Source organism: Panthera pardus, unplaced genomic scaffold, assembly GCF_024362965.1.
Source record: "Panthera pardus isolate Hobbes unplaced genomic scaffold, ASM2436296v1 HiC_scaffold_6, whole genome shotgun sequence".
Lineage (NCBI taxonomy): Eukaryota > Metazoa > Chordata > Mammalia > Carnivora > Felidae > Panthera > Panthera pardus.
In genome coordinates this window covers 47,459,309-47,486,515 of record NW_026526991.1, presented here as the reverse complement: position 1 = coordinate 47,486,515, position 27,207 = coordinate 47,459,309, and the positions used below count along the sequence as shown (strand labels likewise).

The window sequence follows — 27,207 nt, the reverse complement described above, 5'->3', positions numbered from 1 at the left end:
CATTTTTTAATCAAGTTACTCTAATAGTTATCATTGTTGTTGCCGAGTCATACGGGTTCTTTATGCTAGGTATTAACACTCTTACCAGATACATGATTGGCAAATATTTTCTCCTGTTCCATAGGTTGCCTTTTCAGGCTGTTAATTGTTTCCTTTGATGCATAGAAGTAGTGTCATTAAGCTTTACCTATGGTTTTTTGGTAAGAGTATTATACTTTTAGGTCTTATATTTAGATCTTTATTCTGAGCTAATTTTTATATAAAGTCCTTTCTTCTGCATGTGGATATCCAGTTTTCTCAGCACCATATGTTAAAACGACTGTCTTTTCCTCCACTGAATGGTGTTAGCATCCTTTGTCTTGGTTGCGTTTCGGTATGAATTAGAAAGTGGTTTTTTTTTTTTTTTACCATTCTCTAGAAGAATTTTTTTAAGGTTGTAATTGTTTGTTGTTCATTCATTGTTTGGTAGGACTATAAAACTATCTGGGCTTAATTTTCTTAGTGGAAGGATTTTGAACTGCAACTCTGATTTTGTAGTAATTGTTTTTCTGTTTACATTCTCTTTCATGTTTTTAAATGGTCAGTTGATTTTTTTGCCCTTTAAAAGTTGATATGTAGGGGTGCCTGGGTGGCTCAGTCAGTTAAGTGTCCCACTTTGGCTCAGGTCATGATCTCACGGTTCATGGGTTTGAGCCCCGCATCGGGCTCTGGGCTGACAGCTCAGAGCCTTGGAGCCTGCTTTGGATTCTGTGTCTTCCACCCTCTCTGCCCCTCCCCCACTCATGCTCTGTGTCTCTCTTTTTCTCAAAAGTAAATAAACATTAAAAAAATTAAAAAAAAATATTCTGTGTGACAGAAGGATTCATAAAGCATTCCTTTTGTGTACTGAAGCATGATAGTCGTCTTCAGAAAAAGTCCTTGCTCAACTGACTTGTGAGCTGAATTAGCTGCTTTTTTCTGGAATACCTTTTTTTTTTCCTTGAAAGAACTGGATAGGCAAACTGATTACTTGAACTTATGTATTTGATATTTGTTTTTCTCAAAAATGAACTGAGTGGGCCTAACACTTCAAGAAAAACAGCTGTATTTGTAGCCAGTGATTAAAAAAAAATTAAACTTTCAAGTGAAATTTAGTATCTGGGGCGCCTGGGTGGCTCAGTTGGGTAAGCATCCGACTTTGGCTCAGGTCACAATCTCACGGTTAATGAGTTTGAGCCCCGTGTCAGGTTCTGTACTGCCAGCTCAACCTGGAGCCTGCTTCAGACTCTATGTCTCCCTCTTTCTCTGCTCGTCTCCCAGGGGCTTGCACTCTGTTTCTCTCTCAAAAATAAACATTAGAAAAAAATTAAAGAGAATTTTGGAAAATTTGTATCTAACACCGGGAGCTTGATAGCTTCCCAGATACCTAAAGACTTTTCTTGGGGCGCCTGGGTGACTCAGTCGGTTAAGCATTCAACTTCAAATTAGGTCATGATCTTACGGTTCGTGAGCTCGAGCCCCCCTTCAGGTGAGTATGAACCCCACTTTGGGTGAGCCCCACTTCTCTCTCCCTGGCTCTCTCTCTGCCCCTTGTGTGATTCTCTCTCTGTCTCTTTCTCTTTGCCCCTATCTCACTTGTGCCCAATCTCTCTCTCTCTCTTTCAAAAAAAAAAATCAGTAAACAAAAATAAAAATAGAAAAGGCTTTTCTTGTGAAGTGGTTAATGATAATAAAGAATGTGGTTTTCTTTTTCTGTCATATTGTATTCTGAATTGTGTCAGTTTGGAATACCTAAATAACTCAGTGAATATTTTCCAGATGACCAATGTATAATGATACAAAATCACATATGGGTAAAAGTGCTAGATAAACCAATGAATTTTAATGCAATAGAACGTGAAAAGTTCATTGATATGGTTTTAGAAACCATAGAAGTAACTAGACTTCAGAAAACTACCATTTGTTAAGTTCAGGTATAGTATCAAGACTATCAACAGTTACTTGAAATAATTATTGAAATATTCACTTTCCCAGCTATATCTCTGTATGAGGCTAGATTTTCTTCATATACTTATACACTTTAACCAAAATAGTACATCACAGAATCAGTCATAAGAATCCAGCTGTCATCTATAAAGTTATACATTAAAGACATTTGCAAAACTATGTTGCTTTTCTTATCAAGTTTTTAATTTTTTCCCGTACAGATATTATTTACGTTAACATATCATAAGTTTATTATTCTTTTAATAAATTAATAAATCTATTAAAAATTTTTCAGATCTAACTTCTTATTTGGTAAATATCAATAGATAAGAACCCAGTTGAAGGAAAACTCTGAAAAATTCTCAAATAATTTTTTTAAAATGCTGTATTTATTTTTGAGAGAGAGAGAATGAGGGAGGGACAGAGAATGAGTGGGGGAGGGGCAGAGAGAGAGGGAGACACAGATTCTGAAGCAGGCTCCAGGCTCCAAGCTGTCAGCACAGAGCCCAATGCAGGGTTTGAACTCACAAACCACTAGATCATGACCCGAGCCAAAGTCAGATGCTTAACCGATTGAGCCACCCAGGTGCCCCTCAAAATAATTTTTAAAAGTGTAAAGGGATCCTGCAACCAAAAAGTTGGTGAACTGGTTGCTGACCTACAGATCACAATGATGTTTCATTTTTATTTCTGACATTATGCATTTGTCCTCCTTTCCTTTTTCAAAAAAAAAAGTGGTATCCCAATTTTATATTTAAAAAAATTCAGTCTCCTTTATAGTTTTAAGATTATTTTCATAATAAATCTGTTAAATGATGATAAATACACCTATAGTTGCATTAACTAATTTTAAAACTCTATAGGCCTAGTACAGTCTATTCATGGATGTATTTCTGTATTTTGTTATGCAAATTACCCCCAAATACTATAAAATTCAGTTAAAAACAGACCCTCCTGGAAGCAGTGACATCCCAGTAGTAAGAGTACACCTGGTTTCCAGATCTTGGTTTCTAATAAGTTCTGTACTAAAAGGAACCAGGGCTCCTTGGAGAAATGGCTGATTTAAGGACTGGGGCAAGAAATATATAGATCAGCTTAGAGCATCTTGTAGTGCCGAAAAGTAAGAATGTGCTTAAACAAACTCACAATGATGGGACTATGTCAAAGGGACATAGGAGCCAACTGAAAGAACTCCCAGTGGTCAAAGGTGGAATAATTTGAACAAGAATTGAAGTGTAAAGTTGTATTGGATTATAACCCAGAGTATAAAGTAAGTACTCAAGGCTCCATATGGTATAAATAGGTTGTTGAATGAATGAATGAATAATGAAGAGACACATCTCCTGTGCAGAGTAACTCCAAATAATGTGTGTTGATACTCCCATCTTCAACAAGGTGGAACATTACTCTCCACTCCTTGAGTGTGGGCTGTGCATAATGACTTCCTTTTAAAGAGTACACTAATGAAAGGAGATGGAGAGGAGTAACTACAGTGGAGAAATCTTATGAACACTACCTCAGCCAGGTCAGTAGTGATAAGTCATATTGACAGTATGTTTCCAAGGATATGCTGTGATGAAAGGCATTTTTCTCCCTGGTTTTCTCCCAAAAACTCATAATGCCAATCTAATCATGAGAAAAACACCAAAGAAATTGCAGTAGAGGGATATTCTACAAACTTCTTGACCAGTGTTCTCCCAAACCGTCAAGGTCATCAAAAACAAGGAAAATCTGGGAAACTGTAGCCAAAAGGAACCTAAAGGGATATAGCTAATTATAATAATGGTATCCTGAATAGGATCCTGCAACAAAAAAAAAGCATATTCTATAAAAACTAAGGAAATTTGAATAAAGTATGGATTTTAGTTGATAATTACATATCCGTATTAGTTTATTAATTGTAACAAATGTACCATACTAATGTAAGGTATTATTAATATATAACACCAGATGTGGAGTCTATGGGAATTCTGTATTCTCAATTTTTATCCAAATCTGAAATTGTTCTAAAAAATAAGTTTTATTAAAAAAAACCAACTGAGTCCCTCAAGTATATTTTTAAACCCAGAAATCATGTACTTCACAACTTTTACCAGATTTTTTGCTCATTTTCACTCTTAAATACTATTACTCCTGGAGGCAACCCAGGTTTAAAAAAATCTAGTAAAAGAACAATTTGCTTGAGGGTATTGCATAATTGATTCTTATAAACAGACCTAACATTTATTTTGTTGTATTTAATGCCAACTGAATGCCTACTCACAAATGTTAGAAGGTTGTATTTACTATGGTCTTAAGTCTTTTGTTATCATTTTAAGTTTTTAAGCTTCAAGCCAGTCAAAATTTTTGTTAAAGAATACTGACAATACGTTTGAATGTATAATTTATTACTTAAGAGTCCTTTCTTATTCGAGATAATCTTACCACATTTAAATTAATTTTTTTATTTGAGTGAAATTAACACACAATGTTACATTAGTTTTAATCTTAACACATTTTTAATAATTTAAAGAGAGATACTGGTTTCAAACAGTAATCTGTACCTCTCTTTGCAGAATAAATTTATCTTAAGCACTTGAATGGTGATTTTGGTGATCTTTTTATTACTAAAGCAAGTGTCACTGGGGCTGTATATTAGGAAAACAGTATTTATTGCCTCCAGCCCACCTATTTTCTTGTTGGAGGGTGGGGTGGAGAAGCATGTACTGGATATTTTCCCTTAACAGACATACTAGTTTTGACAAAATAAACATATTAATTTGTAGCATTTTAATTAAAAACTGAAAATGTGCATGGTAACAAACCCAATCTTAAACAATTGCAGCCTTATCAATAGGAGGAACTAAGCCTTACTTGGTTAGCTTAACCTTTGGTCTACTTATAGATGTAAGAAGAAAAAGTTGAGTTCTCTTTCCCTTTGAATTTTTAAGCAGATTTTTGAGTGAACTAGTGTAAAGAAAGAAAATATTTGAAGAAGCTAAATTAATAGCTAAATCATTTCACTAGCCTGTGATGTTCCAAACTCATGTTTTCCACTTGTGTAATCATACTCCTCTTTTAGCAGAAATAACTACCAAGTAACAAGACCAAAGAGATACCAAATACTTAGACCAAAGATACTGGTATTGGAATTGTGTATTACAGGTAATTCAGGTGTTACTCAAAGAAAATACTAATCAATGTTTGGCATCTTTTAAGGTTAAAAATTAAAAGACCTTGGGAAAGATTTAGAATCCGAAATCTAACATAAATCTAGAAGTCTATTCACCTTCACCCAGGTCTTTGCCAAGACTGTAAAACTTCAAGGAGTGACAATGCTTGGAGGAAATGATAACAGATTGGGTAATGACTTTTAGGCCATTGACTTGCCCAGTTAGACTCTTTGGGCATCACATTTGCTATAAAAACTGCAACTCAAATGAGTCTTTGAATTTATGTAGTATGAAAAGGAGGACACCTGGTACCACCTAAGTCTTGTGCGTATACTTGCTCATTTTGACAGCCACTTCTAAGAGAAATTTTGTGCCACCATATGCTAAATTTTTAAGTTTATTTATTTTGAAAGAGCACATGCGTGAGTAGGGGAGGGGCAGAGGGAGAGAGCAAATCCCAAGCACGTCCTCTTCAGCAGGGAGCCCAATGCAGGGCTCCATCCCATGACTGCAAGATCACAGCCTGACCGGATATCAAGAGTTGGATGCTAAACCAACTGAGTCACATGGGCACCTTCCCCCCACCCCCAATATGCTAAATTGTAAAGCATTTTTTATAAGGGCACCCTGGCTGGCTCAGGCTGTAGAACATGTGACTCTTGATCTCAGGGTTGTGAGCTTGAGCCCCACGTTGGGCATAGAGATTACTTAAAGCATTTTTCACGAAATAACTGTCATTGTTCAGACCAATAAGTAATACATTTTGAGCTCCACTTTAAAAAGTAATCTTTATAAATAAGTATTAAGTGGGGCACCTGGATGGCTCAGTCAGTTAAGCATCTGATTTCAGCTCAGGTCATGATCGCGCACTTGGTGAGTTCGAGTCTTGTGTTGGGATCTGTGCTGACAGCTTAAAGCCTGGGAGCCTGCTTCGGGGTCTGTGTCTCCCTCTCTCTCTGCCCCTCCCCTGCTTGCACTCTGTCACTGTCTCTCAAAAAATAAAACATTAACAAAAAAAAGATTTTAAAAAACCTGCTAAAACAATAAGTAACTATTAAGTTACATATGTTAATTAGTAAAAATATAAGATTATTTGGATGTAGTTTTATTGATATGTTTTTATGTTGAAGAAATTCAGGGGCAAAATTTATCAGTAAGTTATGTTGCAGTTTTGAAACATCTAGTACCTATTTATTCATTCATCTGAGTCATCTGATGACCATGACTCTTTTCTCATAAGGTATTTTCTGCACTGGTTAGAATGCAATATATAATTACTGTATTGGAAACACCAGTAGCAACTTGTATCAGTTGGGGTTCTGGCAGAAAATAGGACACTGACAAGTGTAATCTAAAAGAATTCAGTGAAGGGATTATTTGCAGAGTGTAGGCAGGTTAAGGGAAAGGAGCAGGTAATGATGAAGCTGTTAATACTTCTAGGTCTTGAAAGGAACAGGGGAGGAAGTGTTTACCTGAACCCGCAAGAACCATACTTACTGGAGAGGGTTGCCTGATAGAGGCCATCAGAAAAGCTTTAGCAGGCAATGGAGCCACAGCCAGTCTGTTCTGTTGGTGCTCCATGCAGGTCAGGCTCCTACAAAAAGAGTAGAGTGGCTCTGGAGGGTCAAATGGAAAATAGCCAGCATTGCATATAACTTTTAAACTCAGCCATAAAAACAAGTAAGCAAACAAAAGAAAGAACATAGTAGTAGAAGTTATTTTTAAAAAATATTTTTAATGTTTATTTTTGAGAGAGAAAGAGAGCGTGAGTCGGGGAGGGGCAGAGAGAGGGAGAGGTGCAGAATCCCAAGCAGGCTCCAGGCTCTGAACTGTCAGCACTGAGCCTGATGCAGGGCTCGAACTCACAAACCATGAGATCATGACCTGAGCCAAAGTTGGACATTCAACTGACTGAACCACCCAGGCGCCCCAGTAGTAGAAGTTATAAAAACTCAGTTGGGAAGGTTTTAGTGACATTAAACAGGATTATTACAGCCAAAAATCAGCCATAAAATTCAGTTAAGCCTTAAAAGGTTTGTGTTGTTGTTTTTTTTAATTTATTTATTATTTTGAGAGAGAGTGAGTGGGGGAGGGGTAGAGAGAGAGGGACACACAGAATCCCAAGAAGGCTCTGCACTGCGAGCGCAGAGCCTAATACAGGGCGTGAGCCCATGAAACTGAGATCATGATCTGAGTGGAAACCAGGAGTTGGTTGCTTAACCAACCGAGCCAGCCACTCAGACGCCCGTTTTTTGTTTTTGTTTTTCTTTTTTTAAAGATTTTACTTTTTAAGATAATCTTTATGTTCTTAACATGGGGCTCAAACTCACAGCCCTGAGCTGAGGTCAACAGTCTCATGTTCCACCAACTTAGCCAACCAGGTGTCCTCAATTTTTTTTTAATTGAGGTAAGTTGGTATATAATATATTAGTTTTAGGTGTGCAACATAATTTGATTATTTGTATACACTGTAGAGTTATCACCACAGTGAGTTTGGTGTCCATCTGTTGCCATGTTTATGTGGTGTATCATGTTGATTGCAGATTTTAGCCATCTTTGCATTGTTGGAATAAATCCCACTTGACCATGATATATGATCCTTTGAATGTATTGTTGAATTCAGTTTGTTAATATTTTGTTGATGATTTTTGCATCTATGTTCATTATGGATATTGGCCTGTAACTTCCTTTTTTTTGTTGTGTCTGGTTTTGGTACAGCATAATGCTGGCCTTGTAAAATGAGTTTTGAAGCTTCTTTCCTCTTCAGCTTTTTGGGAGCTTGAAAATGGTATTAAATCTAATTTGAATGTTTGGTAGAATTTACCAGTGAAGTCTAGTTCTGACTTTTGTTTGTTGCAAGGTTTTCTATTACTGATTCAATCTTCTTACTAGTAATTGGTCTATTCGGATATTTCTTTATGATTTCGTCTTGGAAGCTGTGTTTCTAAAATTTACCATTTCTTCTGTGTTATCCAGTTTGTTGGCTTATAATTGTCCATTGTAGTCTCTTATGATCCTTTGTATTTTTCTGGTATCTATTGTAACTTCTCTTTCTTTTCTGATTTTATTTCAGCCTTCTCTTTTTCTTGGTGACCCTAGGAAAGGTTTTTCTGTCTTTTCAAAGAACTAGCTCTTAGTTTCATTGATCTTTTCTATTGTCGGTTTTTAGTCTGTAGTCCATTTATATCCACTCTGATCTTTATTAGTTTCTTCTACCAACTTTGAGCTTTGTTCTTTTTCTTTTTTTTCTAGTTCCTTGAGGTATAAAATTAGATTGATATTTCTTTTGTTTCCTGAAGGAGGCCTGGATCATTGTAAACTTTCCTGTTAGAACTGTTTCTGCTGCATCCCATAAATTGTAGATGGTTGAATTTCCATTTTCATTTGTCTCAAGGTATTTTTTCTTTTTTCTTTTATGTCTTCATTGACCCATTGGCTGTTGAGTAGCATGTTGTTTAATTGTCACAAATTTGTGATTTTTCCAGTTTTCTTCTCATCTAGTTTTATACCATGTAGTCGAAAAAGATGTTTGCTATTATTTCAGTCTTCTTAAATTTGTTGAGATTTGTTTTGTGGCCCACCGTGTGATCTGTCTTAGAGAACGTTCCCTGTGCACTTGAGAATGTGTATTCTGCTGCTTTTGGGTAGAATGTTCTGTGTGTATCTATTAATCCATTTGGTCTAATGTGTCATTTAAGGGTGATGTTTCTTTTATTTTCTTTCTGGATGATCTATCCATTGATACAAGTGGGATATAAAATTCCCTGCTATTACTGTGTTGCTGTCATTTCTGTCTTTAGACTTGTTAATATTTTCTCTTTATATTTAGGTGCTCCTATGCTAGTCCATGAATGTATATAAATGTTACATGCTGTTGTTGGATTGATCTCTATTATTATGTAATACTCTTTTATTATGCTTTTTGTTTTAAAGTCTGTTTTGTCTGATAGGAGTATGGCCATACCAGCCTTCTTTTTTTTCCCACTTGCATGGAATATTTTTTTCATCTCATCACTTTTAGATCTGAAGTGAGTCTTTTGTAGGCAACATATAGATAAGTCTTTTAAAAAAATATCTGTGTAGCCATTATTTGTCTATGATTGGAGAATTTAGTTATTTTAAAGTAAATATTGGGGTGCCTGGGTGACTCAGTCATTTAGGCGTCCGACTCTTGATTTTGGCTCAGGTCACGATCTCACAATTCACGGGATGGAGCTCCATGTCGGGCTCCGTGCTGAGAGTGTGGAGTCTGCTTGGGATTCTCTCTCTGCCTTTCCCTCACTTGTGAGCCTGTGCGCACATGCACGCACACTCTCTCTCTAAATAAATAAAAAAATAAAGTATTATTTTCTTGAAATGATGCAAAACGTTTCTTTTCTATATCAGACAAGAGCACGGCTAAGTAATCCAATGCTATTGCAGCATTATAAATATCATTCCTTCACCACACTATAAGATTTAAATGCATCTGCACAAGGGTGCATGGTGTATAAAAGGTGTAAGGTTGCTGTTGTCCTGCCAAGTACTTCTGGTCCCTACCCAGGTCCTAGTGCAACACTTGGTGGTTCCAATGGTTTTATCAAAATAAATCATGTTTAAAAAATAAAGCATTTAAAAAGACAAGTAAAAATGCCTCAGTAACCGTATATCCAACTCAGACTTCATCTGTTTAAATGTTCTGTTTGCCTCTTGCTAATAGACCTTTATTTCACTCAAACTGAGTAATAAGTCTTCCATACTGAAGTATCTTCCTTGCCCAATTAATCCAAAGGAAAAAAAACCCTCAAATGATTAGTAAAGAAAAATGTAGGGATTAACACACCCTTTTAATATGTTTTTAAATATTTTGAAGGTTTAAAAAGTATTTAAAGTTTTTAATGTCTGGTGGGAAAACATTATCTGAATAAATACCCGAATGGCAAACCACTGTAAAATGTTTCAGTTGCATGTGGGGCAGAGGGGTAGGAATTCTCTTCATAGCATCCCAGCTTTGTCCACGAGAAGGTCAGAGGTACACTGGTTTATATTATTGTGACATTTGCCAGGTGATCTAAGTTGCTTTTGCTTCAGCAAGGGCTTGATTTGTCAGAAGGGCATTATGCTTGACCTCTGAATTTGGCTGACAATTTACTGATGAGATTCATAACCTTTGGGTTGCTCTGATATTTTGACATATTTGCTGAGTCCTGGGCCACATCCTAGAAGGCCGCCATAACTTCTAGATCCTATGTGGCTGTGAGAACCTCTGGATCACTTAGACTTACATTAAGCCCAGGCATTCCTGCCATTCCAGGCATTCCTCCAGAAAAATTACCAGGCATTCCTGCCATTCCAGGCATTCCTTCAGAAAAATTACCTGGCATCCCCCCCAGGAAAGCCACCTGGGAAAGAAGCTCTGGCTTCTTCCTTCCTCTGGGTGCTCTCTTGTTCTCTCCGAGCCTTCTTAACCCTTTCTGTTCTTTCTTTGATTTCTTGTTCTTTGTGTTTTCACTCATACTTTATCTAATGTTCAGCAGTTTTCAGGGTCCTCGGTTGAACTTCTTTCAGCATTGCACTAGCATCTTCGTCTTAATCCAGTTTACAAGCAAGGGCGAGGTCACATGCTGCTTCTTCCCAATGGCCCAGAAGTCTGCGTGCTTTCTATCACCACTTGAGAGGCTGAGCTGAATCAGGATTTATTTCAATAGCTCTGTCACAGTCTTGGATGGCAGCATCTGGCTTCTGTAATTTGATGAAGACACTGGCTCTCTTGGCATGCACAGTGCCCAAGCGAGGATTCAACTTAAAGGCATGTGTGAACAAGTCAGTGGCTTTCTGTAGTTCACTGTTGTTTAGGGCTTCAGTGGAAGCCACTTTTTTATCATTTGCCTGATCCGTCATTTCCTTGGTTATCTCTACATTTTCATTTCCCATTTTTTGAGAGGCATCAGTATCTGGTTCAGTCACACCTTCATTGTCAATTTCTAGATCACTTTTCCTTACTTGATGGTTCATCTATCTTTATGTTTTCCTCCACCTTCTTACTATGATTTTTCTTCCTTCATACTGTCTTCTTAGTTTTTTGAGTAGCAGGTGGTATTTTACCCCCCATGCTCTCCATCCGCTCCCGCAGGAAGCGCATTTCCTCAGTTTGCAGAACACTTGGATCCTGTTTATACATTTTCACGAAGGCCTGGAGCTCGTGCACTTTGTGGGGGTCCATGGTCGAGAGGCCGTGGCAGGTGGCAGGTGTGGCTGAGGTTGTGGCTGCTGCTACTAGCTCAGCATGACCGTGTGGAAGGGCTAAAGGAATTATTGACAGATATGTATTTATTGCTATTTTGTTCATTGTTTTCTGGCTGTTTTTGTAGTTCCTCTCTCTTCATCTTCTCTTGCTCTCTTCTCTTGCGTTTTGATGCCTTTCTTTAGTGTTATGGTTAGAGGTTTTTTTTTTCATTATCTTCTGTGGATTATAGATTTTTGCTCTGTGGTTCCCATGTGGTTCATATAGAGCAGCATTTAACAGTATTTTAAGTTGGTAGCAATCTTAAATTTGAATGCATTCCGAAACTCTACAGTTTTGCTTCTCCTTCCCTACATTTTGTGTTTTTGATGTCGAATTTTATATCTTTTTATTTTGTGTATCCCTCAACCATTAATAGTTCTAATTAAATTTACTTCTTTTGTCTTCTAACCTTCCTTCTAACTTGTAAGTGGCTAATCTACCAACTTTACTATATATTTACCTTTACCAATGAGATTTTTACTTTTTTTTTTTAAGATTTTTAATTTTAAGTAATCTCTACACCCAATGTGGTGCTTGAACTTACAACCCCCATGATCAGGTGTTACACACTCTTTGGACTGAGCCAGCCAGGCACCCCAAATTTTTACTTTGTGTTTTCTTATTAGTTATTGCCTTTTCTTTTCAGCTGAAAGAAGTCCCTTTAACATTTCTTGTAAGGCTGGTTTAGCTTTTGCTTGTCTGGAAAATTTGTTACCTCTCCTTCAATCTGAATGACCTTGCTGGGTAGAATATTCCTTGTGGGAAGTTTTTTCCTTTCAGCACTTTGAATATACCATGCCACTTCCTTTGGCCCGCAAAATTTCTGCTGAAAGTTCAGTCTCATGAGGGTTCCTTCACAGGTAATATGTTGTTTTTCTATTGCTACGTTTAATTATCTTTAACTTTTGCCATCTTAATTATAATGTGTCTTGGTGCCAATCCCTTTGGGTTCATCTTATTTGGAACTCTGTGCCTCCTGTACCTGAATGTCTCTTTCCTTTGCCAGGGTAGGGAAACTTTCAGCCATTATTTCTTCAAATAAGTTTTCTGCCCCTTTCTCTTTCTTCTTCTGGGACCTTTTTTTTTTTTAAACTTTTTTTTAGGTTTATTTACGTTAGAGAGAGACAGAGCACAAGCAGGAAGGGACAGAGAGAGGGAGACACAGACTCCAAAGGAGGCTCCAGGCCCTGAGCTGTCAGCACAGAGCCTGTTGTGGGGCTCGAACCCACAAACTGTGAGATTATAGCCTGAGCCAAAGTTGGATGCTTAAACTGACTGAGCCACTCAGGTGCCCCAGGATCTTTTTTTTTTTTTTTTTTTTTTTTTTAATTTGTTAATGTGCATTTACTTTTGAGTGAGAGAGCACAACAGCATGAGTGGGGGAGGGGCAGAAAGAGAAGGAGACGGAATCCGAAGCAGGCTCCAGGCTCTGAGCTGTCAGCACAGAGCTTGACACAGGGCTTGAGCCCATGAACCATGAGATCATGACCTGAGGCGAAGTTGGGTGCTTAACCAACTGAGCCACCCAGGCGCCCTGCCCTGGGACCTTTATAATACGAATGTTGGTTTGCTTGATTTTGTCTTATAGGTCCTTTAAGTTGTCTTTACTTTTAATTTATTCATAGATTGATTGACTGCTGCTCTATTTGGGTGAGTTCCACTACCCTGTCTTGCAGGTCACTGATCCTTTCTTTGCCTTCATCTAGTCTGCTGTTGGACCCTTCTAGTGTATTTTTCAGTTCATTTATATTCATTCAGCTGGGTAACATCCATCTGATACTTTCTTACATTTTCCATCTCTTTATAGAAGTTCTCATTGTGTTCATCCATTCTTCTCTTGATTTGGTGAGCTTATGACCAGTACTTTGAACCCTTTATCAGATAGATTATCTTATTTATCTCTGTTTCATTAAGGTCTTTCCTGGGATTTTATCTTGTTCTTTCATTTGGAACATATTCCTCTGTTTCTTCATTTTGCTTGTCTTTCTGTATTTGTTTCTATTTATTAGGTAAATCACCTTTCTTTCCAAGTCTTGAAGGAGTGGCCTTGTGTAGACAATGAACCTAGATGAGCCTATTGTTCAGCCTTGCTCTAGCTCTTGGTTGTTTCTCAAACCTTTGTGATTGTCTGAGTAGCCTGATTTATTCTTCAAAGGTCCCAGTTGATGAGAATGTGCCAAGACCTGCCAGTGTTACAAGGGAGTGATCTCAATCATTACCTGGTTTCAGGCTGATTGGAAGCCAGATCTGTAGGCTTTTAATGTATGCAAATACATACAGTCCTATGGGACTACAATCATAAACCCTGCTGACTTCTGGACCAGCAGATCTGGAGGTGTCCCTTGGGTGTGGCAAACCTGAAGCCTGTACCTACTGGTCCTGGGGATGTGTTTCTGTTTGCTGTCTTTGCAGTACCCCTGGTGTAATAACCTGTCTAGAACTAACTGTTTTTCTGATTTTTATAGTGCTGTGGAGCCCAGAAATGCAAGCCCCTTTAGCAACCAGGGCCAAGTGATCAAGTGGTGTCCCCTATGTGGACTATGCTCCCCCATGGGTTTTAGAGAGGCTGAGGGGTGCCAGGGTCAGAGTAAGCCTTAGTGAGGCAAGGAAAGAGTTTTGGGGGGTGGAGGAATGCCTGTGGCCTTGGCAAGGCTGTGTCTGCATGTGCCCACCTGCAGTAGTAACATAGAGGGAGAGTACAAAAATGGTACTTGCTGGTACTTCCCTCCCCAAAGAAACTCCCAACTGGTCCTTGCTCCTTTAGCAGATACTTTTAAGATTAGTGAATAAATCTTCATATATTATCCAGTTACCTCTCAAACTACTGCTTACTTTTGCACTGGGTCTAGGGATAAGTGAGTCCACACACAAACCCCTCAAAAGGAGTATCTAGGATCCATACAGCTCCCCAGATCCCCTGGACATAAACCTTCTTGGTTTCCAAAGCCAGATATTTTTATCCCTCTGTTGTAGGTCCACACTTCAAGGAGAGGCTCTGGTCTGTGAGATCCCTCCCTATTGTGGGTGGTTGTAGTGGGGTTGAGGAGGTAAGACCATGTTTCTGCCTCACTTACCTATCTTGATGTGGCCCTTTTATCCCTTATGGAGGGAGCTGTTCAGATGGCTAGTTTTCAGTTCTTCTTTAGTGGGAATTGTTTCATATGTAGCTGTAGATTTTGTGTGTCTATGGGAGGAAATAAGTTCAGGCTCTTCCTATGCCACCATCTTGGATCACCTCCTAAAAGTTTTTATTTCGTATTAAATGTTTTACTTTGGACTCACAAGGTTAGGGGCACCTGGGTGGCTCAGTCCGTTAAGCGTCTGACTTCAGCTCAGGTCATGATCTCGCAGTTCCTGAGTTCAAGCCCCATGTTGGGCTCTGTGCTGACAGCTCAGAACCTGGAGCCTGCTTCAGATTCTGTGTCTCCCTCTCTCTCTGCCCCTCCTCTGCTTGAGTTCTGTCTGTCTCTCTCTCAAAAATAAATAAACATAAAAAAACCAGACATGTAATGGACTCACACAAAGATGCCTTTCTCTTTTTTATGTGTTTTACTTAGGATTAACTGAATATGATTTTTAAAACTCCATGGAGTCATTACTTTATATTTCTAAGTATATAAGAGCTTTTTTGTTGAATCAATCCCTTTGTTCCTTTTAGTGCAAATATTTCAGATTTAGTTTAGTCCTTGAATTACTTCAGTTGAAAGAAAGCTCAAAGTCATCTCATCAACTTTTTGACCAGTAGTGGAATCTACTGAACATTGCCAATGACTGGTAACTCAGTTCTTTGTTAGATGAGATATGTTTTATTCTCGCTGACTTCTTATGTTTTGGTTCTTACTGTTTTGGTTCAATTTCTGTTTCAGGAGGAAGTCAAGTCCGTTATTCCATGAAACAGACAGAAATTTGAAGATAGCTGATTGTTTCTACTCTGCTTTTCCTTACTGCTAAATATTCATTTCTTTCTTTTTATTTTTTTTTATTTTTTTAATATTTATTTTTGAGAAAGAGTGCGAGCAGGGGAGGGACACAGAGAGAGGGAGACACAGAATCTGAAGCAGGCTCCAGGCCCTGAGCTGTCAGCACAGAGCCCGACGCAGGGCTCGAACCCATGAACCGTGAGATCATAACCTGAGCTGAAGTCGGATGCTTAACCAACTGAGCCACCCAGGCTCCCCATAAATATTCTTTTCTTTAAATTAGCTTTCCATGGTTTTTGCAATCTTATCAATGAGACACCTCTTCTTATCCCGTGTCATCTTAAATCATTCTCTTCCCTAGGCTTTTGTATAGCATACTCTTGGAGATATTCTTATGGGTTCTTGGACAGTGCCTATCCAGCTCTTTTGTGGACTTCTCTACCCTGCAGTTCCCTTAAATATTGGTTTAATTTTTCTATTTCTGTAGGTTTAACTTTTCTTCTCACTGGGCAGTCTCATCTTGTCCCATGCTTTGCATCCATAAGATGACCCAGATTTGTATCTCCAACTCAGATCTTTTTTCCACCTCCATACCTGTGTTTCTGTTTGCCTGTTGGCCATTTCCACTTGGATATCTCATAGGCATCACAGTGCATTCAAAATTGCTTAATCTTGTGTCCTTCCTGTGTTCCCCAGCTCAGTGAGTGTACTGTCACCTGAATGAAAATGTGAGTGCATTCTTTGAATCTTGCTTTCCTTCCCAGTTTAATAAGTCATCAAATATTACTGATGCTAACATTTACATTTTGCTCTAATCCGTCTTCCTCTATTTTCAGAGAGATTAAAGAAGAATTCAGATTTCTGGGGGTGCCTGGATGGCTCAGTTGGTTAAGTGTCTGACTCTTGATCTCCCCTCAGGTTGTGATCTCATGGTTTGTAAGATGGAGCCCTTGTTGGACTCTGTACTGACAGCATAGAATCTGCCTGGGTTTCTCTCTCTCCCTCTCCCTGCCCCTCCCCAGCCGGCGCTCTCTCTCTCTCTCTCTCTCTCTCTCTCTCTCTCTCTCTTTCTCAAAAAATAAATAAACTAAAAAACAAAACAAAACAAAAAACAAACAAAACCAAACCCAAAACAAAAAGAATTGAGATTTCTGTTGTCCTAAAGCCCATGATATTTTCATTTTATCATGCTGCCTTGCTGGCATTATCAGAGATTCATACTGCCTTCTGCTAGAGGAATTTAAAATGCTAAAAACAAAGCCTTTTATTTTAGGTTCTGATATGGTATTTTAAAACATATTAGGATAGTAGAGCTGTTGTAGGCCATTTATCAATTATATGAGAATTAAAGTCTTGCTTTAGCTGCATTCTGCCTTATATTTAGCAGAGTTCATAATTTCAGAGAATTCAGATTTGGAATATCTGTGGAAAAATATCTGTGGAAAAAAACCTTTTTTGGATTTATTTATTTATTTTAGAGAGAGAGAGCAAGCACGAGCTGGGAAGGGGCAGAGAGGGGAGAGAGGGAGACACAGAATCTGAAGCAAGTTCCAGGCTCCCAGCTGTAAGCACAGAGCCTGATGTGGGGCTCAAACCCACCAACCTGTGAGATCATGACCTGAAATGAAGTTGGATACTCAACTACTGAGTCACCCAGGTGCCCGTGCATGTGGAAAAATTTCAAGACTTTGACCAGAATGTCATATGTACATAATTATATGAGACTAATATTCTTTGTAGCTAACTGTTGAATTAAGTTTACAGATTTTTATGTTTATTTTTTAATTTTTTTTTAATGTTTATTTTTGAGAGAGAGAGAGAGAGAGAGACAGAGCATGAGTCGGGGAGGGGCAGAGAGAGAGGGAGACACAGAATTCAAAGCAAGCTCCAGGCTCTGAGCTGTCAGCACAGAGCCCGATGAGGGGCTTGAACTCACAGACTGCGAGATCATGACCTGAGCCGAAGTTGAATACTCAATTGACTGAGCCACCCAGGCGCCCCTTTATGTATTTTTTTAATGTTTGTTGTAGAGAGAGAGCGAGAGCACAAGTGCAAGTGGGGGAAGGGCAGGGAGAGAGGACAGAGAGGATTTGAAGTGCTTTGTGCTAACAGCAGAGAGCCTCATGTGGGGCTCGAACTCATGAACTGTGAGATCATGACTTGAGCCGAAGTTGGATGCTTACCTGCCTGAGCCACCCACGTAGCCCCAGATTTCTTTTTTAAAAGGGAATTAGCATAGATAGCTTTTCAGCCAGTACTGGTGAAAAAATATTATGAAAGTGAGACAGGGTAAAACATCTTAGAAATTCTCACTGTTTTCGGGATGCCTGGGTGGCCCAGTCGATTAAGCATCCGACTTGATTTCAGCTTAAGTCATCGTCTTATGGTTGTGAGATTGAGCCCTGCCTAGGGCTTTGCACTGAATGCGGAGCCTGCTTGGGATTCTCTCTCTTCCTCACTCTCTGCCCCTCCCTAGCTCATGCTGTCTCTCTCAAAATAAATAAATAAATAAACATTAAAAAAAGAGAAATTCTCACTGTTTTCTGTAGATATTTGCTTTCTCCACATTTGCTTTTAAAAAAGGAAGAAATAGTCTCATCATTGCTTTAAAATTATGTTTTATCATAAGAGTGCTCAGAGGGAATATCCCCAGTGATCTTAGCTATACTTTTGAATATAGCTCTTTGGCATTATGTTCACCTTGGTTGATCGATATCTCGAGTTTAAAATCAAGGTACAACTGAAGGAAAACAAACCATGGAAGCTCTAGGGAAAAAGTGCATATTGTCTTTGTTAAAGTGGTAGACAAGAAAACTAAAAATTCAGAATTTGGCTTTCAATGAAATTTTGATTAATTTTTTCACTTCATTTCCCCATTTGAAGAATGAAGAAAATAGTTCCCAGCAGTCTTCACTGAAAGATTGTTCTCTAGACAAATATTTATCAAGGCTCAAAAGAACATTGGGTCTTGGACACTCTGAAATCCTTGATTATAACTGTCTTCTAGCATCTGGGAAAAGCAAAGCAAAGAGATTTTAACATACTTCTCTTGTTCTTCTTACTGTTCTTAAGTAGAGGAGAAATACCTAAAGAGCACACCATGGTACTGAAGAATGTTTCTAGAAGCTCTCAGTGGGTAGTTGTGTACCAGATGTCCAACTGCATTTTTTTTTAAAGATTTTATTTTTTTAAGTAATCTCTACATCCAGTGTGGGGCTTGAACTCATAGCCCTGAGATCAAGAGTTGCATGCTCCACCAGCTGAGCCAGGAAGGTGCCCCCAACTGCATTATTTTTGTTTGGAATAAACCCAAGCTATACATCTCCATAAATTCTTAGTATCGTGGGGGCCCTTCAGGACATTCCCCTAAGACGTGAATTCTGATTACAACTTTGCTGGCCGTGAGCACCTTTAGCCTCAGAGTGGATGTTAAGTTCTGTGTATTGGCAGGTTTCCAACATTTACTAATTGGGTTATGCCTACTTAAATACTCCTGGCAGTTTCCCTTGGCCACCACATTCTCCACACTCTGCCCTAACCTGTTTTGTATATAGTCTGCCTTTGGGCTCTGCCTAGACATTTATAGCTTTTCTTTCACAAGAAGTCTTAATAAAGTATTGATTTGTATATTCTTTAGTTAGTAATTTATTGTTGATTATAAAAGTAATTCACACTGTAGAAAATATAAAGAGAAAAATGTGCTTTTCATCCTACCATCGGTGAACCAAATATTAATACTTTAGTGTGTTTTAATGTAGTGTTTTTTTCTGGATGCATGTATTTTGTGTAGGTGTGGGAGAAAGAAAAATAAGTGTGGATGTTATTTTTTAAAATGAGAAGCCTCTTATTTTGCTACTGGGCACAAAGAGTAACTTTAAAAAAAAAAAACCCTTTTTTTTTCTGGAACAATTTTAGAATCACAGAAAAGTTGAAAAGATACTGCAGAGATTCTCATATACCCTTTACCTGGCTTTCCCTGACGTTAATCTTTTTTATTTTTTTTAAGTTTATTTTATTTATTTACTTAGAGAGAGAGAAAGAAAGAGAGAAATCCCAAGCAGGCTCCACACTGTCAGCGCAGAGCCCGATGTAGGGCTTGAACTCAGAAACCATGAGCTATGACCTGAGGTGAAATCAAGAGTTGGATGCTTAACCAGCTGAGCCGCCCAGTCGCCCCTTCCCTAATGTTAATCTCATATAGTTACTGTGACACATATTTCAAAACTAAGAAATTAACAATACTGTTAACTACAGACTTTATTTGGATTTCCCCAGTTTATCCACGAATGTCCTTTTTCTGTTCCAGAATCCAATCCAGGATACCATATTGCATTTTAAAAGAACAGATCTGTTCTTTCTTTCCTGCTTTAACTTTATACCATGAACATTTTTTGGTCATTAAATGTTCTTTAAACAATGCTTATTAATGGCCCCATACGTGGAAAGATGTACTCTGATGTAACTATTTCTGGTTAACTTTGTGGTGGGGGGCATTTTGGGAGGTTGGGGAGTGTTAGAAAACACATATATCAACCATTTTTATTAATGGTGTACTTGAATCAGATAATTTTAATGCTAGATTATAGCAGTAATTTTGAATGCATTGCTCTAAAAGTGGAAAATAAATAATCAAGTTTATTTTCCTTTGAGGTTATGTTTAAGAGCATTTAGATTGAGTTAAATGCAGAATCTGAGCTGTTCATGAAGCAATTTGTTTTGAGGGTTATTTAGAGTTGCTTGGCATTTGGCTAACCTTACTTTAAGTAGATTATGTGTATACATTCTGTGTACACACAGTCAATATTTAGGCTTTTAATAGGAGTCTTGTACTAGCATGATATCCACCTGTGTTTGGAAATACAGATTTATGGTATATTCCACTTACATATTCAGTTTTTCAAATTACCACTTTATTTCCTTTCATTAATGTTTATTTAGTTCTAGGTTAAGCATATAATATAAAAAGCGAAGATGCCTAGAGATTCTCTTGCAATGTTGCATCATTTTATGGATATTTATTGCTTGATTGATATTGAATAAGTTGCATATTTCACATGACGTCTGAAGTTAGAGTGGCTTGCATTTAGTGTTTTGTTTTAAAGAATAAAGCCAAATGCTTTTTAAGAACCATTATTAAGAAAAATTCTGTAAAATTGATACTTAGATTTTACCTCTTGCTGTTGCTCAGTTTAGTAAAATGTCATAGGTTAAATATTATGCTAGAGTTTGATCTAGGCTAGTGAACTACTGTCTATTATTAAATTTATAAGCTAGAAGTTTATTTTGAGGCTTAAGCTATCACTTGTTAATTTGATGCTGTTGTATGAATTCATATATAGAAATAACTGAGCTGAAGAATCTGAACATTGAATTTTGTTACACAATACTCACAGAAAATTGAATGCACCATCTCCATAAGACCAAATATATTTATTCCAGTTTTCAGGCATTTCTGGAGAACACCTATTCTTTCTTACCGCTGTCTTACATGACTGCTTTCTGTGGTGTGGTCTGTGGATTTTTAGTGGCGAGAGCTACATGATCTGTCATATAGAATATTTGGCACTTTGATGTTACTGGAGGACAGTATTTGATTTCCTTGTACATATTTTTAGATTGCAATATAAAGTTCTAAACTAAGGGTTTGAGAGGTCCCAAGGTTGATTTTTTTTCCTATGCTTGAAGATGCTGGAATTGTTGCCGTTGGTACTGATTACCATTATTGACTTAGCTAGAGTAGAGTGACTCATCTTCTGGGTTTGCACATGTGTAGTTGTGTTTTTATATCTTGGGACAGAGATTACGGACACTCAAACTTAATTATATAAATTTCATTAGCAGTGTTTCTAGGTGTAATATATTCCAAAGTTATAGATGATTCCAGGATTGAATTATGACCAGTATACTTAAAGGTAGAGTGGTGTTTTATATAATCTTCCATTTTAATTTCTCTTATTTTTAGCAAGCCATTTTAATACCACTTTCTCAGTATTTGCTAAGTACACACACAATTGTTGATAGATAGTAAAGATATAGCTACAGATTCTTTTATTTCATTCTTAAAATGCATGATTGAAAGTGACTTTTTTCAGATCAGTGTGAAATATGAAGTCAGAGTGGGTAACTTTTTTTTAGGTCTGGAAGAAGTATCTGAACTTCAGGTCATCGTCCTACAGTGACACACTCACTGCAGGCAAGCTCAGATGCTGTTAGGAGAATATTCATGTTTATAGATGGATGCTGTGACTGTGACTGTAGGTTAGACTTTGGGCATCATAGAAAGTAAAACACCATGGACTGTATTCTTAGGAATTACAAGTTCTCCTTGTATGTACTCTAGATTTTCTGCCTCTATAGGATGGTATTTTGGTTAAGACATGAGTGGCATCTTTCAGATTCTAAGGGAGAATGTGAACTGTGAAAGTACAAACTGGCCCCTCAGGAAATGGCACGAGCCTGTCTTCCTACCTATATCTCTTAATATTTTCCTGGGCATACCCTGTCTTCCAGCTGTAAGAAATTATTTGCTATGTCTGGAGCAGGCCATGCCCTATTAGACTTCTGTGCTTCTGCATATACTCTTGATCTGGATTGCCCTTGCCTTGTTAACATTTTAGATTTACTCACAGGAAAATGAATTGACAACAGTTTAAATATATATAAGTATGTGCTTACCTTTTCTTGATCATCCTGGTTTTACTTATCTCTTACAGAGAAAACAGAAATGAGAGGAATCTGGTTTAAATTGCAGTACCAGGAATTTAGATTAGACATAAAGAGTTTCCAGAAAATAAAGTACCAGATATTGAAGTGATTTGTAAGTAATATAATTAATTTTGAAGAGTTTTTTATTTTTGTTTTTTTGTAAAGTTTAAAAAGGAGGGGGTGGTTAAAGGGTTCTGAACTGCAAAGTGGTTCACCACCATAGCCCCTAGTAAAATAAAAAACCTAAAGGAAGAAAAATCTATTTAGGAATATGCAGATACAACCATATTCATGGATAGAAGCTTAAAAGATAATTGGGAACTTTTTGGTTTTGTGTGTTCATGTGTACTTTAAATTTTTTCAGCTAACAAGGAAACTGTTGCAGGTGTCCTTACTTTTCACAGAATGGCTCTGGTTTTGTGACTAGCAGAATATACTGAGAAATCTCTCCCCTTAGCTTGTTTGTTTGTTTTTTAACTCTTCCTTAGAATAATATAAATAATAAAAAATCCTTAGCAGTGTTAAAATAAGCAGAAAACTAATATGTATCAATCAAAAAAAAAAAAAAAAAAAAAGACCTTCCCAGTAGTTTAAAAATAACCAAACCACTGACACAAAGAACAAGGTTTTTGAATACCATTCTCTTGATTGTTTTAATATAATTAAATGTGGAGTTAGCTGTGCCCCAAATTTAGAGTTATATTGCTATGCTTCTAACTATAGATATTCTGTCCTGGCTACATTTGAACAGAACTACTGTAGTATAAGCCAAATTCACCCACAGTGCTAGTGAACTGAAAGAGCAAATATACCTTCCTAAGCACCAAATTTATAATCACACTCATGAATAGAGTTCAGTGTTCTCTTTGCTTGTCATTCTGCAAGAATCATATTGGAATGATTTAGGACAGCTTTACTAAATTTATTAATGTAACTCTTGTTATGAGGATAGTGCTTAAGTTCTAGGCTTCTGTGCTTAGAGAGCAAAAGGCCCCTTTGTAATACAAGAGATTTTTACCTGTAGTGGTGATATAATAATTCCTTGTCTTTTTAAACATATTATTAAACGTATATACACATATTATATATGTTTTTCTAAATGTTTTTATAGCTAGAATTTATTTGGTTTTCACAATAACTCTGTGAATAGGTATCCTAATGCTATAAATGAGGAAACCTAGGCACAGAGAGGTTGACTGATTGCCATTTAAAACATCGTTTTAAAATCAATTATTATTATTTCAGTGGCTAACATCTAATTGCTTACTATATACTAGACACTGTTTTAAGCTTTTTATATATTTTAATTAATAAGAGCTTGGGCTTTGGAGTCAGATTCAGATTTAATCCTGGATCTTCTTCTTATCAGCTATTGACTTGGGAAAGCTACCTAACTTCTTTAAGCCTTGGTTTCTTCATTTGGAACAGAGAAATAATGCTAGTACCTACCTCATTGGGTGGTTGTATAGATTGAGATAATCCAAATGAATCTGTCTAGCATATAGTGAGGGCTTTAGTGGAATCATAGTTGCTCTCATGTAGATATGTATTTTATAAAGTAATATCCATGTTACAGCAAGATTATGGCTCCATGTAGTGTCTATAACTATCTCTTTCCTCTCACTACCTCCAAATCACCTTTTGTAAGCCTTCTGCTTCTGGGAAGAAACCAAAGACAGTTAAGAAGTCATGGAGAGTATCTGAGACATTCATGTTTCAGAGTCAAAGGCAGGACACTGTGGTCCATTGGGTTGTTTCATTCCAGGAGTGCTTTGGTATATCAGTTATTCAGAACTCAGAATGTGTTCTTGTATATCCTTTTAAATGAGGCCATAATGTCTATTAATCCCTGATACAACTGACATACTAAATGTTTGCGTAGAAAAAGCAAGCAAAGAACTTCATGGTACTTTGGCAGTGCTAATAATCAAGTAATAAAATAACAAAAATGAATATATATATTGATACTCAAAAAGAGGTTCAGAGAGAATTCTGGGAACATGGTAAAATAGGAAGCATCAGGAATCAGTCTCCCCACATCGGCAACAGTTGCCCTGGCAGGATCTTACATAACTGTTTTGGTAAATTGGAGTTATTAAAGATTTGCATCTGCTTGAAGAAGGCTTGGCTATAAATTGTGATTAATTTTGGTCAGTTTCAGCTCTCAGCACAGCTACCCATCTTCTTCTCCTAGTCCTGTGTAGCTTACACATAGCTTGTGAGAACCAAGATAGGCAAAAAGGATCTTCTCTTCCAAATGTCAGAAATCTGTGCTTGGGTCACTGACTGCTGCTTCTGATCACAGAGGTACACAGGAAGAGATGGGCAGTCAACCACTGTTGTTGAGCCTCTCCCTGTTGTTGTAAGCTCTTCCCCTCCAGCTGAAGTGACTTCTGGGAGATTTAAAGGGCTAGCACCTTCTTTTGCCCCATTCAGTTTTCTCTTTCTCCCCCTCTGGGAAACAGACATTAAAGACTACAACATTCTAAAACAACTGCATATACAGGGAGATTTCAAAAGTGACTACACATGCCCAGAAAAAGGCCCAGAAAAGACCTGAGAAGACCTTAAGTTTATATCTTAGGCTGACTGTTGGCAAAAGAGGGAGCCTATGACAATCAAAAAAATAAAATGGCAAAAAACAGCAAAGGGGAAAATCTGATTTCTACCACATTAGATTAAAATACCACTTTTCAACAACAACAAAATCACAAGGCAAAGGAATAAGAAAGTATGGCCCATTTGAAGGAAAAAAAGAAATCAACAGAAATTGCCCTTGAAAAAGTCCTGATGACAGATATATTACACAAAGACAAAAACAATTGTCTTAAAGATACTGAAAGAACTAAAGGAAGATTTGGAAAACAAATACCAATAAAGGAATAAATAAAAAGAAATCAAATCCTGGAGCTGAAAAGTACAATAACTAAAATGGAAAAATTAGTAGATTCAAAGGCAGATGTGAATAGGCAGAACAAAGAGTCAGCAAACATGAAGATAGGACCATGAAAATTATCAAGTCTGAGGAACAGAAAACAGATTGAAAAAAAGTGAACAGATCAAACAAACTGAAGAAAAATGAACAGAATCTAAGAGACCTGTAGGATACAGTCAAGTGGAGCAACATACATATTGGAGTGCTAGAAGAGAGAATATTTGAAGAAATAAGGGCTGAAAACATCCCAAATTTGATGAAAGAACCGATGAATGTAAACGTCCGAGGAGCTCTTTGCACTGAATAATTTAGATTAACTCAAAGAGACACACATCAAGACACATTTTTAAAAATTTATTTATTTTTTAATTTACATCCAAATTAGCATGTAGTGCAACAACGATTTCAGGGATAGGTTCCTTAAGCCCCTTACCCATTTAGCCCATCCCCCCCCTCCTACAACCCCTCCAGCAACCCTCTGTTTATTCTCTATATTTAAGAGTTTCTTATGTTTTGTCCCCTCCATGTTTTTTTTTTTTTTTTAATTTTTTTTTTTCAACGTTTTTTATTTATTTTTGGGACAGAGAGAGACAGAGCATGAACGGGGGAGGGGCAGAGAGAGAGGGAGACACAGAATCGGAAACAGGCTCCAGGCTCCGAGCCATCAGCCCAGAGCCTGACGCGGGGCTCGAACTCACAGACCGCGAGATCGTGACCTGGCTGAAGTCGGACGCTTAACCGACTGCGCCACCCAGGCGCCCCCCCTCCATGTTTTTATATTATTTTTGATTCCCCTCCCTTATGTTCATCTGTGAACATATAATATGTTATAATATTTTTCTTTGACTAATTTCACTTAGCATAATACCCTCTAGGTCCATCCATGTAGTTGCAAATGGCAAGATTTCATTCTTTCTGATTGCTGAATAATCTCCATTGTATATATATACCACATCTTCTTTATCCATTCATCCATCGATGGACATTTGGGCTCTTTCCATGCTTTGGCTATTGTCAGTAGCACTGTTATAAACACTGGGGTGCATGTGCCCCTTCAAAACAACATACCTGTATCCTTTGGATAAATACCTAGTAGTGCAATTGCTGGGTTGTAGGGTAGTTCTATTTTTAATTTTTTGAGGAACCTCCATACTTCCTGTTTTCCAGAGTGGCTGCACCAGCTTGCATTCCCACCAACAATGCAAAAGAGATCCTCTTTCTCCGCATCCTTGCCAACATCTGTTGTTGCCTGAGTTGTTAATGTTAGCCATTCTGACAGGTGTGAGGTGGGATCTCATTGTGGTTTTAATTTGTATTTCCCTAATGATGAGTGATGTTGAACATTTTTTCACGTGTCGGTTGGCCATCTGGATGTCTACTTTGGAGAAGTGTCTATCCATGGCTTTTGCCCATTTCTTCCCTGGATAATTTGTTTTTTGTGTGCTGAGTTTGGTAAGTTCTTTATAGATTTTGGATACTAACCCTTTATCTGATATGTTTGCAGATATCGTCTCCCATTCCATCGGTTGCCTTTTAGTTTTGCTGATTGTTTCCTTTGCTGTGCAAAAGCTTTTTATCTTGATGAGGTCCCAGTAGTTCATTTTTGCTTTTTTTTCCCTTGCCTCTGGAGACGTGTTGAGTAAGAAGTTGCTGCAGCCAAGGTCAAAGAGGTTTTTGCCTGCTTTCTTCTTGAGGATTTTGATGGCTTCCTGTCTTACATTTAGGTCTTTCATCCATTTTTAGTTTATTTTTGTGTATGGTATAAGAAAGTGGTGCAGGTTCATTCTTCTGCATGTCGCTGTCCAGGTTTCCCAGCACCATTTGCTAAAGAGACCGTCTTTATTCCATTGGATATTCTTTCCTGCTTTGTCAAAGATTAGTTGGCCATACGTTTGTGGGTCCATTTCTGGGTTCTGTATTCTGTTCCATTGATCTGAGTGTCTGTTCTTGTGCCGGTACCATACTGTCTTGATGATTACAGCTTTGTAATACAGCTTGAAGTCTGGGATTGTAATGCCTCCAGCTTTGGTTTTCTTTTTCAAGATTGCTTTGGCTATTTGGGTGTTTTTTGTTTTTTGTTTTTTGTTTTTTGGTTCCAAATTTTAGGATTGTTTATTCTAGCTCTGTAAAGAATGCTGGTGTTGTTTTGATAGGGATTGCCACATCAAGATACATTTTAATTAAACTTTCTAAAGCCAAACACAAGGAATCTTGAAAGCAGCAAGAGAGAAGCAAATCATCATATATAAGGGATCTTCAATAAAG

The 27,207-nt window shown here is 37.6% G+C and overlaps 1 protein-coding gene and 1 pseudogene across 3 annotated transcripts in view; one reads left to right on the top strand and one right to left on the bottom strand.

Annotated features, from left to right (window-relative positions):
- The window catches only part of FRS2 (fibroblast growth factor receptor substrate 2), a 110,934-nt gene that overhangs the window by 59,368 nt on the left and 24,359 nt on the right, over positions 1-27,207 (top strand). Inside the window, exon 4 of one of the 3 annotated variants that reach the window (XM_019455067.2) lies at positions 22,016-22,119. The exons of the other annotated variants lie outside the window; for them this stretch is intronic. The gene's annotated coding sequence lies outside the window, so the exon portion shown is untranslated. The remainder of the gene's footprint in view (positions 1-22,015; positions 22,120-27,207) is intronic. 3 annotated transcript variants of the gene reach the window in all.
- LOC109270493 (hsc70-interacting protein-like) lies at positions 10,088-11,319 on the bottom strand (annotated as a pseudogene).